Source organism: Mirounga angustirostris, unplaced genomic scaffold (genome assembly GCF_029215605.1).
Source record: "Mirounga angustirostris isolate CCGP_5_RB_7025 unplaced genomic scaffold, mMirAng1.0.hap1 SCAF_2, whole genome shotgun sequence".
Lineage (NCBI taxonomy): Eukaryota > Metazoa > Chordata > Mammalia > Carnivora > Phocidae > Mirounga > Mirounga angustirostris.
This window is the reverse complement of record NW_026991710.1, coordinates 197,896,548-197,909,176: the sequence shown is the minus strand read 5'-3', so window position 1 is coordinate 197,909,176 and position 12,629 is coordinate 197,896,548.

Sequence of the window (12,629 nt, the reverse complement as noted above, 5' to 3'; positions counted from 1 at the left end):
TTTCTCATAGGGTTCTTCTTATAAACAAAGTTTTGATTTCACGGTTGAAAAACAGTGCATGCTTTACTATAGCTAATTTGAAAGGCAAAGGACAGGAAAAAAAGAAGGAAGGAAGGAAGGAAGGAAGGAAGGAAGGAAGGAAGGAAGGAAGGAAAGAAGGAAGAAAGAGAAAAGGAAAATAAAAAAGGAAAGAAAGAAAGAAAGAAAGAAAGAAAGAAAGAGAAGAAAGGAAGAAAGAGAAAGAAAGGAAAGAAAAAGAAAGAAAGAAAGAAAGGAAAGAAAAAGAAAGAGGAAAGAAAGAAAGGAAAGAAAAAGAAAGGAAAGAAAAAGAAAGAAAGGAAAGAAAGGGAGGAAGAAAGGAGGAAAGAAAGAAAGAAAGAAGAAAGAAGAAAGAAAGAAAAAGAAAGAAAGGAAAGAAAAAGAAAAAAGAAAGAAAGGAAAGAAAAAGAAAGAAAGGAAAGAAAGGGAGGAAGAAAGGAGGAAAGAAAGAAAGAAAGAAAGAAAGAAAGAAAGAAAGAAAGAAAGAAAGAAGAAAGAAAGAAAGAAAGAAAGAAGAAAGAAAGAAAGAAAGAAAGAAAGAAAAGAAAGGAAAGAAAGAAAGGGGAGGAAGAAGAAAGAAAGAAGAAAGAAAGAAAGAAAGAAAGAAAGAAAGAAAGAAAGAAAGAAAGAAAGAGGAAAGAAAAAGAAAGGAAAAAGAAAGAAAGAAAGAAAGAAGAAAGAAAAAGAAAGAAAGAGGAAAGAAAGGAAAGAAAAAGAAAGAAGAAAGAAAGAAAGAAAGAGGAAAGAAAAAGAAAGAAAGAAAGAAAGAAAGAAAGAAAGAAAGAAAGAAAGAAAGAAAAAGTAAAAGAAAGAAAAAGAAAGAAAGAGGAAAGAAAAGAAAGAAGAAAGAAAGAAAGAAAGAAAGAAAGAAAGAAGAAAGAAAGAAAGAAGAAAGAAAGAAAGAAAGAAAGAAAGAAAGAAAGAAAGAAAAAGTAAAAGAAAGAAAAAGAAAGAAAGAGGAAAGAAAAGAAAGAAGAAAGAAAGAAAGAAGAAAGAAAGAAAGAAAGAAAGAAGAAAGAAAGAAAGAAAGTAAGAAAGAAAGAAAGAAAGAAAGAAAGAAAGAAAGAAAGAAAGAAAGAAAGAAAGAAAGAAAGAAAGAAAGAAAGAAAGAAAGAAGGAAGGAAGGAAGAAAGAAAGAATGAAAGAAGGAAGGAAGGAAGAAACAAAGAAAGAATAAAGAAAACAAGTCCCCATAATCCCCATCCAGCAATTCTTATTAGTATGTTGGTGTGTTCCTGATTCCATGGGTGCTATGTCCACATGTTACACGGTTGTTCTTGTGCGGACATGCGTGTGAGTACCTGAGCATGGCCAGGATTTCTCATCGCCCGCTGCTAAGTGCCCCAGGGACCAGGGAGGGGCACCCTGTCTCACGCAGGCTCACTGGCGCTGCCATAGTAGTAACTTATTCGAGCTGAAAACAAGAAAAGTAAAATTGCTCCAGAAAAAAAAAGGTGATAATTTGGAGAAAAGTTAGGAAGGGGATATACAGATAAGAGGAGATTTTATGTCAGTGAGGCTGGCAATCACTTTTAAAGGAGGAAGTAATGTCTTATTAGGGCATCATGACCATTTCTTAATTAGGAAAGCATTCTCTGGAGTTTGCAAGCTTCTGACTAGTTAACCTTTGTTAAATCCTAAATGCATCATGTACTTGAAGATAATGTTTTGTTTTGTTTTTTACATATTAAGGGCAGATACATCTGAAATAAATGTCTATATTTACAGATGTCAAATTTATTTATACAGTATATTGTAAGCAATTTACAGACATCTACTAGAATAAGAAAGTTTAGTAAGGGGGCGCCTGGGTGGCTCAGTTGTTAAGCGTCTGCCTTCCGCTCCGGTCATGATCCCATGGTCCTGGGATAGAGCCCCAAATCAGGCTCTCTGCTCAGCAGGAAGCCTGCTTCTCCCTCTCCCACTCCCCCTGCTTGTGTTCCCTCTCTCACTGTGTCTCTCTCTGTCAAAAAAAATAAATAAAATATTAAAAAAAAAAAAGAAGACAGTTTAGTAAGGTCACAAGGGTGAAATTAAAAAATATGTGTGTTCTAGCAACAAAAAATCAGAAAACAATATATAATTTCATTTATATTAGCATCACACAATATTACACATTTTAGAATAAATGTAACAAAGTACAAGACCTCTAGCGAAATCAACAGAATATTTATACATAGAGATGATAGGCACAGTTGGCAAGCCTCAATATTGATATTTGTCATTTGTTTACAGATTTATCTGCAGATTCAAGACAATCACATTTAAAAATAGCAACAGGCTTGTACAGAAATTGGCAAGTTTATTCTTAAATTTATACAGAAATTCAAATGACCTAAAATAGTGAAAACAATTTTTTTAAAAAAACAAATTTAGAGAATTTAAATATTCTGATTTGAATACTTGTGAAGATTCCAGAAATCAGAAAGTGATGCACTCACTTACAGAGAGACACAGATCAATGAAACAGATTACTGATTGAAGAAATAAATTCACAGCATTGGGCAATTTTCATCAGGGAAAGAAATGTCTTTTCAAAAAATGGTGGGAGATCAAGGCAAAAATGATTCTAGACTTAAATATAAACATCTATAAATCTTTCAGAGGAAAATATAGGAGGAAAATCTTTGCAACTCTGGTAAAGATTTTTCAGATGCGGTTAAAAAAAATGCATGGACTATTAAAGAAAACTTTGCTTTACCAAAATTAAAAATGTTCTTCTATAAAAGCACCATGAAGAAAACAAAAGTCAAACCACATTATGGGATACATTTTCAAATTATTATCTGACAAAAAAATCTTTATATGGAATTCTTACAACTCAATATTATGAAAATAGGAAATTAAAATAAATGGGCAAAAATTTGAGCACTGTATCAGAGAAGATATATGAATGGTGAATAATCATATCAAGCATGTTTGGTATGTTATCAGAAAAATGCAGATTGAAACCTCAAATAAATACCTCTTGTCATCCATTAGCATGAGTCAAATTAAAAAGACCAATGATATCAAGCTTTTACAAGAATGCAGAACATACACTACTGATAAGAATTCAAACTACAACAACTCTGACAGTTTGGTGGTTTCTTTAAAAGTTAAATATGTACTTACTATTTGTCCTTACAATTAATTTTTATACATTTAACCAAGAGAAATAAAAACATATGTCTACAAAATACTTGTGCACAAGTGATTATTCATGATAATCCCAACCTGGGAACAAAGACAATGTGTACCAACCTGTGAATGGTTATAAAAATGTGGTGTATCCACACAAAGAATACCACTTAGTAGTAAAAAGAGAACTGCTAATACATGTAAACAACATGGTCCAATCTCAGAATCAGTCTGCTTAATAAAAGAAGCGACTTGAGTATATACGGCAGGATTCCGTTTATATAAAATATTAGAAAAATACAAAGTAACTGGTAATGATAGGAAGCAGATTGCTGGTTGCCTGGGGTGAGGTGGAGAGAGGGACAGACAGTCTAAGGACTCAAGGAATCCTTCAGGGTGAAAGAAATGCCTTGTTTCCTGTCTATGGTGATGATATCTGGTGTGTGCATGTCTCTTAAACTCATTAACTGTGTCCTTTTCACTAATGCAACTTATGATGCATAAATTATATTTCAATAAAGTTTAAGTTTAAAAAGCAAAGTTAAAAGAAAAAACTCAAGATATAAAATGGAAGAGAACTTAGAGTAACAATGCAAAAGGCAAGTGACCCCAGTTAGTGAGCAGATAGATGGGTGGGGAGGAGGAATTAATCCAAATGAACACAGGAGTTCTGAAACATTGATGGTGATGCTTTTTCTCTCTGTTCCAACATTTAAAAACTAGTTTATAATTCTTAATCAGTATTAATGGTAATAGAAGTTGGGAACACCGTGGCGGAACACCGTAGCCCTCTGAGCTCTGATGGAAACGCTCTGTTCCTGCACTGAGACATAGGTGACAATTTGGCTGAATGAAATATTTAGATTGCTTTCTAGTCTGGGACCAGAGGGCTCTGTCACTGTTTGCTCATGGATGATAGAGCAGATAGGACCTCAGCCTCGCACTGGTGCATTCTTCAAGTGCTTATTTGTCTCTGCTAGTTTCCTTAGGACTCTAAGTGCCGTGGCTGTCCTGTCATGATGCCCCGATGCTCTGTTCTGGACAGAAGCATTCATCCTCAGCTGCAGGTGGGATGGGTGGTTGAAGACTCACAGCTTCGCCTTGCGTGGAACTTGCTGAGTCTCTCCTTGGAATTGTCCTCCGCCAAAGAGAGTTTCTTTCCTCAAGGTTGTACTTTTTCCCTGAGAACAGCCTGGAGCCAGTGACTTCCGTATATGCCTCAGTCAACTCTGGGCAAATTCAAGCACCATCCCAGCTCAAGAGTTCAGCCATGGGATTAGTTGGCACCACTCCTATAAGTGCAGGGCACCTGACCTCTGTTCTCTGACTAATCCTGCTTCCTTGCCCCCTTCACATGCATCACTAGTGTGTTCCTTGGTGACTTTCCTGCCTCAAATTCAGTATTTGGTATTTAGGGATTTGAGTATCCCTATCTCACATACTGATTCCCAGAGAATCTCACCTTAGAGTGTGTTGCTAATAGTAATCTGAAAAAGACTTTATAATGATGTTTTTAAACTGTGTCACTTCTGTTATTGTCTGAATGTTTGTTCCCATCCTCAAAAAAAAAAAAAAAATCCATTTGTTGAAATTCTAAACACCAAAGGTGGTGATAGTAGGAGAGGGCCTTTGGGAGGGCAGCTCTGCCATCATGCATGGTATTGTGCCTAATAAAAGGGACCCACAGAGCTCCTAGTCTCTGGCTGCTGGGTGAGGACACAGCAAGAAGGCACTGACTATGAACCAGAAAGGGGGTCCTCATCCGACCATGCTGGAACTCGCATCTGGGACTCCAGCCTGCAGAACTCTAAGAAATACTTGGTTGTTTATAAGGTACCTAGGCTGTGGTATTTTGTTACAGCAGCCCTAATAAACAGAGATGAGGCAACACCTTTTGGCCATTGTTTGGCCCATCACTTGTAGTAAGACCTGTATTAGCCCTTTCATTCCCCACGCTGCAGCCATGCTGGTTGTTAAAGCTTCCACAATGAACTGGGATGGGATAGCAATGAAGGATAATGCACTTGAGAGCTGAGCAGAGAGCCATAATAAAAAAGAATGATGGGGTTAGATGATTCTTGCTAAATGCTATGGATATACTGGAGGATTGGAAAGGGTAATAAATCACCAATACACGACAGTCATTTGGACCTCTCTGCCAGCATACAAATAGAACCCGTCTCCTGCAACCAGAAGGACCAGTCTCAGGGTCTCATGGTAAGTGTAGTGAAGCTCTGGAGAACTGATTTCTCATTTGGCAATGCTGCGATAGCAAAGCCCTAGGTAGGAGGGGAGAGGAAGGAACAGCATCCTGATAACTGGGTTGGGGACATTAGAGTTGATGCTCTAGAGAACCCAGAAACTCCAAACCCCCCTGAACTTTCCAAGCCTACAGAACTGTCTCACCTGCATCTATGAGTCTAGTGACCTCCCTCCCCAACATCTTTAAAGATCACATAGAAGCCTCTGCATTACAAGACAACATGCATTCCCTCAGCATCTACCCACCTGAACTCACCTCCATCACAGAATAATGGAAGTCAAATCATAACAGCCAAACAAGGAAAGTGTTGGACCCCAGAGAAGGCTACACCTTGAAGGAGCTTTCAAGACATAGCAGGAGCCAGGGTCGAATGCAGCTGGAATGCTTGGAAAGGTTTCTAGTCAAAAGGGACCACTCTGCTCAAGTTCTGCTGCCTTGCATCTACTGACTGATCCCGATCGAACTGGCTGTCTTTGTTGTGACCGTACCACAAGTTCATCCTTCTCTGTCTGGTTCTGTGTCCCTCACTCCTTTTTGGTTTCATCCCATGAGCACACTCTCCTTATGAGATAGAGAATCAGTAAAAATCTTTGCAAACTGGACAACAGAGGAGTTGCCTCCAAAAAGTCAATGTTTTATTTTCTTTTTCTTGTTTATAGGGCCTGTGTCAGTCTTCTGGGACTGCCCTCTGTTGCAAGTTCCATGCAAGACAAAGCTGTGAGTCTTCAACCACCCATCCCACCTGCAGCTGAGGATGAATGCTCTGTTGACTGTATGGGGGCTGCCCTAACAGAGCACCACAGGCTGGTTGACTTAAACAACAGGAGTTTATTTCCTCATGGTCCTGGAGGCTGGAAGTCCGAGATCAAGCTTTTGGTGGGCTTTGTTTCTCCTGAGGCCCTTCTCTGTGGTTCACAGATGTGGCCTCCTTGTTGTGGCCTCACGTGGCCTCTTCTGTGTATGTGTTTGCATCCTGATCTCTTCTTGTAAGAATACCAGTCATGTTGCATTAGGGCTCACCCTGGTTACCTCATTTTAAGTTAAGTCACTTCTTTAAAGGCCTGGTTTCCACACACAGTCATATTCGCAAATCCTGGGGCTTAAGGCTTCCATATATGGATTTTGCAGGGAGCCCAGTTCAGCTCACAACTGTACCAAACAAAGTGAGATGTAAGGGAGACACATGTGGCAGATAATCAGCCAGCCTTGAACTCTTCAATATCAGCATCCATGCTGGGGAAGCAAACAAATAAACAAAAATCATAGTGGATTGGAGAAGTTGCCACAGAACAGAATGCTTGCAGTATGGCCCCAAGAAGACATTAAGCATCTAAGCTGACAAAGATACAGCAATGGTAGAAACAAGATTGCTTCTTCCCACATCGTTCCTACCTGCAACATGGTAGTGAGGCATCTAAGCAGTGCAGCCCCGCTCAACAGCTGCAAAGTGCAGAGGTTTAAGGTGTTCATGGGGAAAGGCTCTGAAGGTAGAGGTGGGAAAGCCCCTATAAGCTCCTCTCTTCATGAGATGTAAGAGCAAAATAAACAGTGTATTTCAGTATCAGATCGAAGTGGCTGGGCTGCTGTATTGGAAGCATTAGGACATTGAAAAGATAGTTTAATTAAATCAACCATGGTTTAATCATATGCCTGGTAATCTTAAAGGGAACTAGCTGGTGTTGGATGTCATGGACACTGGAGAAGGTGAGAAGAAAGACAGAGGACACAGCACCTACACACAACATACGTCCTCATGAGCAATGGATGAAAGTGAAGTTTTTCCTTATTTGAATATATACAATTAGTTCGTTAATATTTAAAATGATTCACCAGTGACAGTAAGAAGTACTATTTAGTAAGCCATTGGGGAAGGTTATTTTCTGTTTTAGAAATTTACAACTTCAGGAAAACACAAAGAAAAATGAATAATCACCTTTCCTTTTTTAAGACACAACTTGAGGAAATGAACTAAACAGAAATTATTTCCTTTACCAATCCTAAAGATTTAAAGGGTTCTGTCAGCAAGTTTACAAACCAGGCAGATTAGGCATCAGGGTAGGCTTTGGGGTAAGGAAGAATATAATGTCAATATCCATCTTGCCAATTACTAGCTCTGATACCTGGGGTACATTATTCAATTTCTCCAAGCCTCAGGGAGAAAGGAGAAACTTGTAAAAATGGGTATCAACTAGTATCATTCTAATAATTTAATTAGCAAGTTGGGATCAAACACCTGATCAATCATGGCTTATCGAAGAGCAGTGATTTTTATTAGCACAGTGTATGAAATAAACATGATTTCTAATCTCCTCTTGTTGTATGACTTAAAAAAATCTATGTTAGCTTAAATCTGACCTAATATGTGTCTGTCAAAGTTTGTACGCACGTCTTTTTTTTTTAAATGTGATTTTCAATATGTAAATGAAGAAAATCCTAATTCCTTAATAGAGAAGATAAAAGTAAATCACATAGGACTGAGAATCTCCACAGTTTGCAAGTCTGTGCTAATGACACCAAGGTTTTTATTCACTTGGGTGGTTTTCCTTAAAGGAGAGAAAACAAAACAAAACAGTGCCTTCGTTACCAGCAGGAATCAGGTAAGACATTGCAGATATGTCAGTTCAAATGCTGCCCTGCTATACTGTTAAGCAGTTTTCATAGGCATAAATATGTAAACCGTTGGTCAATGAGATATAAATTAAATACAAGAGCAAACAGAAATGCTCATCACAGTTTTTTTTCTTATTTAATAGTGAGATGTAAAATATAAATAATGTCAAGCATACTATAGTAATTCACTCATAATATAAGAAATCTACTAAAGCTACTGTAGAAGGAACTGATATTTTTGCAAAAGAATTTACATAACAGAATATCATCAAAATAAATATGTGAGGAATTCAAGAGGAGGTCGAAGAAAAGAATAGCAGCAACTCTCTGAAAACAAAAGAGACCACTTTCTGGAAGGTAGGACATGCAGAGAAGTGAATCCAAGGTGATATTCGGGAGGATAGACAGCAAGGGACGGAGCCTCCATCAGCAGCTACTGGCAAGGGATAGAGCAGCAGAGCACAAAATCGGAACTTTTAAAAGTCGGCTCCAATGAGGGACATTGCACCAGTGGCTAAGCGGCGGGTGGAACCCTCACAGGACAGTGTGGTCTCAGGACTCTTGGGGTCACAGAAAGACCGGGGATGCCTGAGTGCGGCAGAGTTCCCAGGTGTCGGAGAAGGGAAGCTGGCTGCAGAGGTGGGAGATGAGGCACGGGATCTCAGCTCGGAGTTGCCATAAACCGTGGTCCACAGCACAGTTGGGCCACTGCTTCTCCAACAGGGACCCAACAAGGGGCAGATCTGGGGAGACTCCCCTTCTTCCCCCGAGAGGAGCGGTGCGGGAGCGCACTGCAGGGATCTGCTGGGTTTGGAGACTCCACACGGGGTTGTGTGCCAGAGAGAGAAATGCTGGGTCACAGGCCAGGTGAGCACAGAGTGCAGCCAGAGACTGGGAAATGGGAGTGACTGACTGCTTTTCTCTGGGGGCTCACTGAGGTTTGGGGCCTCCAGTTCTCGGCTCCCCCGGGTTGGAGATTGGGAGGCCGGCATTTTCACTCTCGGCCTCCAAGGCTGTATGGAAAGCTCGCAGGGAACAAAAGCTCCCGAGAGCAAACCGGAGCCGACTACTTAGCCCAGCCGGCAGGGGCGGGGCACTTACGCCTCTGGCAAAGACATTTGGGAACCAGGGCAACATTCCCCTCCCCCAGAAGATCAGCAAGAACAGCCAGCCAAGACCAAGTTTACTGATCAATGAGAACGGCAGAACTCCAGTGCTAGGGGAATAATGCACATAGAATTCATGGCTTTTTTTCCCCATGATTCTTTAATCTTTCGAAGTTAATTTTTTTAACTGTCCTTTTTTTTTTTTAATTTTTCTTTTTCCCTTTTTCAACCAACATCTTATCAATCCCTTTTTTTAAAATATTTTTTATTTTTCATTTTTAGAGTCAATTCTGTCCCTTCAGAGTAGTCAACCTTATTTTTGGTTTATGTATATAAGTTGTTCTCTCTTTAAAATTTTGGGATACAGTTTCTTCTAACAGACCAAAATGTACTCTAAATCTCTAGTGTATGGCTTTGTTCTAGTCCCCTGCCTAATCACGTTCTCTCCTTTTTTTGTTTTTTTAATTCCTCTCCTTTCTTTTTTCAACCAACTTCTTATCTTATCAATTCCTTTTATAAAATCTTTTATGATTTTCATCTTTACAGTCATATTCCATCCCTTCATCGTATTTACCCTTATTTTTGTACATATATAAGTTTTTGTTTCTTTAAAATTATGGGAAGCACTTTCTTCTAAAAGACCAAAATACACCCAAAATCTAGTGTGTGGCACTGATCTATGCACCGGCCTGATCATATTTGATCATATTCTGTTTTTCTTTATTGTTTGTTTGTTTTTATCTTTTTCTTTTTCTTTTGTTTCCTTTTTTCTTTCTTTCCCCTTCTTTTCCCCCATATTCAGGTCTTTTCTGATTTGTTTAGAGTATATTTTTCTGGAGTCAATGATACCTTATTAGCATTTTGTTCTCTCATTCATCTATTCTCCTCTGGACAAAATGACAAGACGGAAAAAATCACCTCAAAAAAAAGAACAAGAGCAATACCAACTTCCAGGGACCTAATCAATACGGATATTAGTAAGATGACGGAACTAGAGTTCAGAATGATGATCATAAAGATACTAGCTGGGCTTGAAAAAAGCATGGAAGATATTAGAGAAAACCATTCTTGAGAAACAAAATAACTAAAATCTAACCAAGTCAAAATCAAAAAGGCTATTAATGAGGTGCAATCAATAATGGAGGCTCTAACTGCTAGAATAAATGAGGCAGAAAAGAGAATTAGTGATATAGAAGACCAAATGATGGAAAATAAACAAGCTGAGAGAAAGAGAGATAAACAACTACTGGATCACGAGGGCAGAATTTGAGAGATAAGTGATACCATAAAATGAAACAATATTAGAATAATTGGGATCCCAGAAGAAGAAGAGGGAGAGAGAAGGGCAGAAGGTATATTATAGCAAATTATAGCAGAGAACTTCCCTAATTTGGGGAAGGAAACAGGCATCAAAATCCAGGAGGAAAAGAAAACCCCCTTCAAAATCAATAAAAATAGGTCAACACCCTGACATCTAATAGTAAAACTTACGAGTCTCATAGACAAAGAGAAAATCCTGAAAGCAGCTCGGGAGAAGAGATCCATAACCTACAATGTGAGAAACATTAGATTGGCAGCAGACCTATCCACAGAGACCTGACAGGCCAGAAAGGACTGGCAGGATATATTCAGAGCACTAAATGAGAAAAATATGCAGCCAAGAATACTCTATCCAGCTAGGCTGTCATTGAAAATAGAAGGAGAGATAGAAAGCTTCCAGGACAAACAAAAACTAAAGGAATTTGCAAACACAAAACTAGCCCTACAAGAAATCTTGAAAGAGGTCCTCTAAGCAAAGAGAGACCAGAAAGGAACACAGACAATATACAGTAACAGTCACCTTACAGGCAATACAATGGCACTAAATTCAAATCTTTCAGTAGTTACACTGAATGTAAATGGGCTAAATGCCCCAATCAAAAGACACAGGGTATCAGAATGGATAAAAAAAGAAGACCCATCGATATGCTGTCTCCAAGAGACTCATTTTAGAACCAAAGACACCCCCCAGATTGAAAGTGAGGGGGTGGAAAACCATTTACCATGCTAATGGACACCAAAAGAAAGCTGGGGTGGCAATCCTTATATCAGACAAATTAGATTTTAAACCAGACTAAAATAAGAGATGAGGAAGGACACTATATCCTACTTAAAGGGTCTATCCAACAAGAAGGTGTAATAATTGTAAATATCTATGCCCCAAACATGGGAGCAGCCAATTATATAAGGCAATTAATAACAAAAGCAAAGAAACACATCGGCAATAATGTAATAATAGTGGGGGACTTTAACACCTCTCTCAATGAAATGGACAGATCATCTAAGCAAAAGATCAACAAGGAAATAAAGACTTTAAATGACACACTGGACCAGATGGACTTCACAAATATATTCAGCACATTCCATCCCCAAAAAACAGAATACACATTCTTCTCTAGTGCCCGTGGAACATTCTCCAGAATAGGTCACATCCTAGGTCACAAATCAGGTCTCAACCAGTACCAAAAGATTGGGATCATTCCCTGCATATTTTCAGACCACAGTGCTTTGAAGATAGAACTCAATCACAAGAGGAAAGTTGGAAAGAACTCAAATACATGGAGACTAAAGAACATCCTGCTAAAGAATGAATGGGTCAACCAGGAAATTAAAGAAGAATTTAAAAAAATCATGGAAACCATTGAAAATGAAAACACAACTGTTCAAAATCTTTGGGATGCAGCAAAGGCAGTCCTAAGAGGAAAGTATATAGCAATACAAGCCTTTCTCAAGAAACAAGAAAGGACTCAAATACACAACCTAACCCTACACCTAAAGGAGCTGGAGAAAGAACAGCAAATAAAGCCTAAACCCAACAGGAGAAGAGAAATAAAGATCAGAGCAGAAATCAATGAAATAGAAACCAAAAGAACAGTGGAACAGATCAATGAAACTAGGAGCTGGTTCTTTGAAAGAATTAACAAGATTGATAAGCCCCTGGCCAGACTTATCAAAAAGAAAAGAGAAATGACCCAAATCAACAAAATCATGAATGAAAGAGGAGAGATCACAACCAACACCAAAGAAATACAAACAAGTATAAGGACATATTAGGAGTAACTATATGCGAGCAAATTAGATAATCTGGAAGAAATGGATGCATTCCTGGAGATGTATCAACTACCAAAACTGAACCAGGATGAAATAGACAACCTGAACAGACCTATAACCACTAAGGAAATGGAAGCAGTCATCAAAAATCTCCCAACACACAAAAGCCCAGGGTCAGATGGCTTCCCAGGGGAATTCTACCAAACATTTAAAGAAGAATTAATACCTATTCTTCTGAAACTGTTCCAAAACATAGAAATGGAAGGAAAACTTCCAAACTCGTTTTATGAGGCCAGCATTACCTTGATCCCAAAACCAGATAAAGACCCCATCAAAAAGGAGAATTAGAGACCAATATCCCTGATGAACATGGATGCAAAAATTCTCACCAAAATACTAGC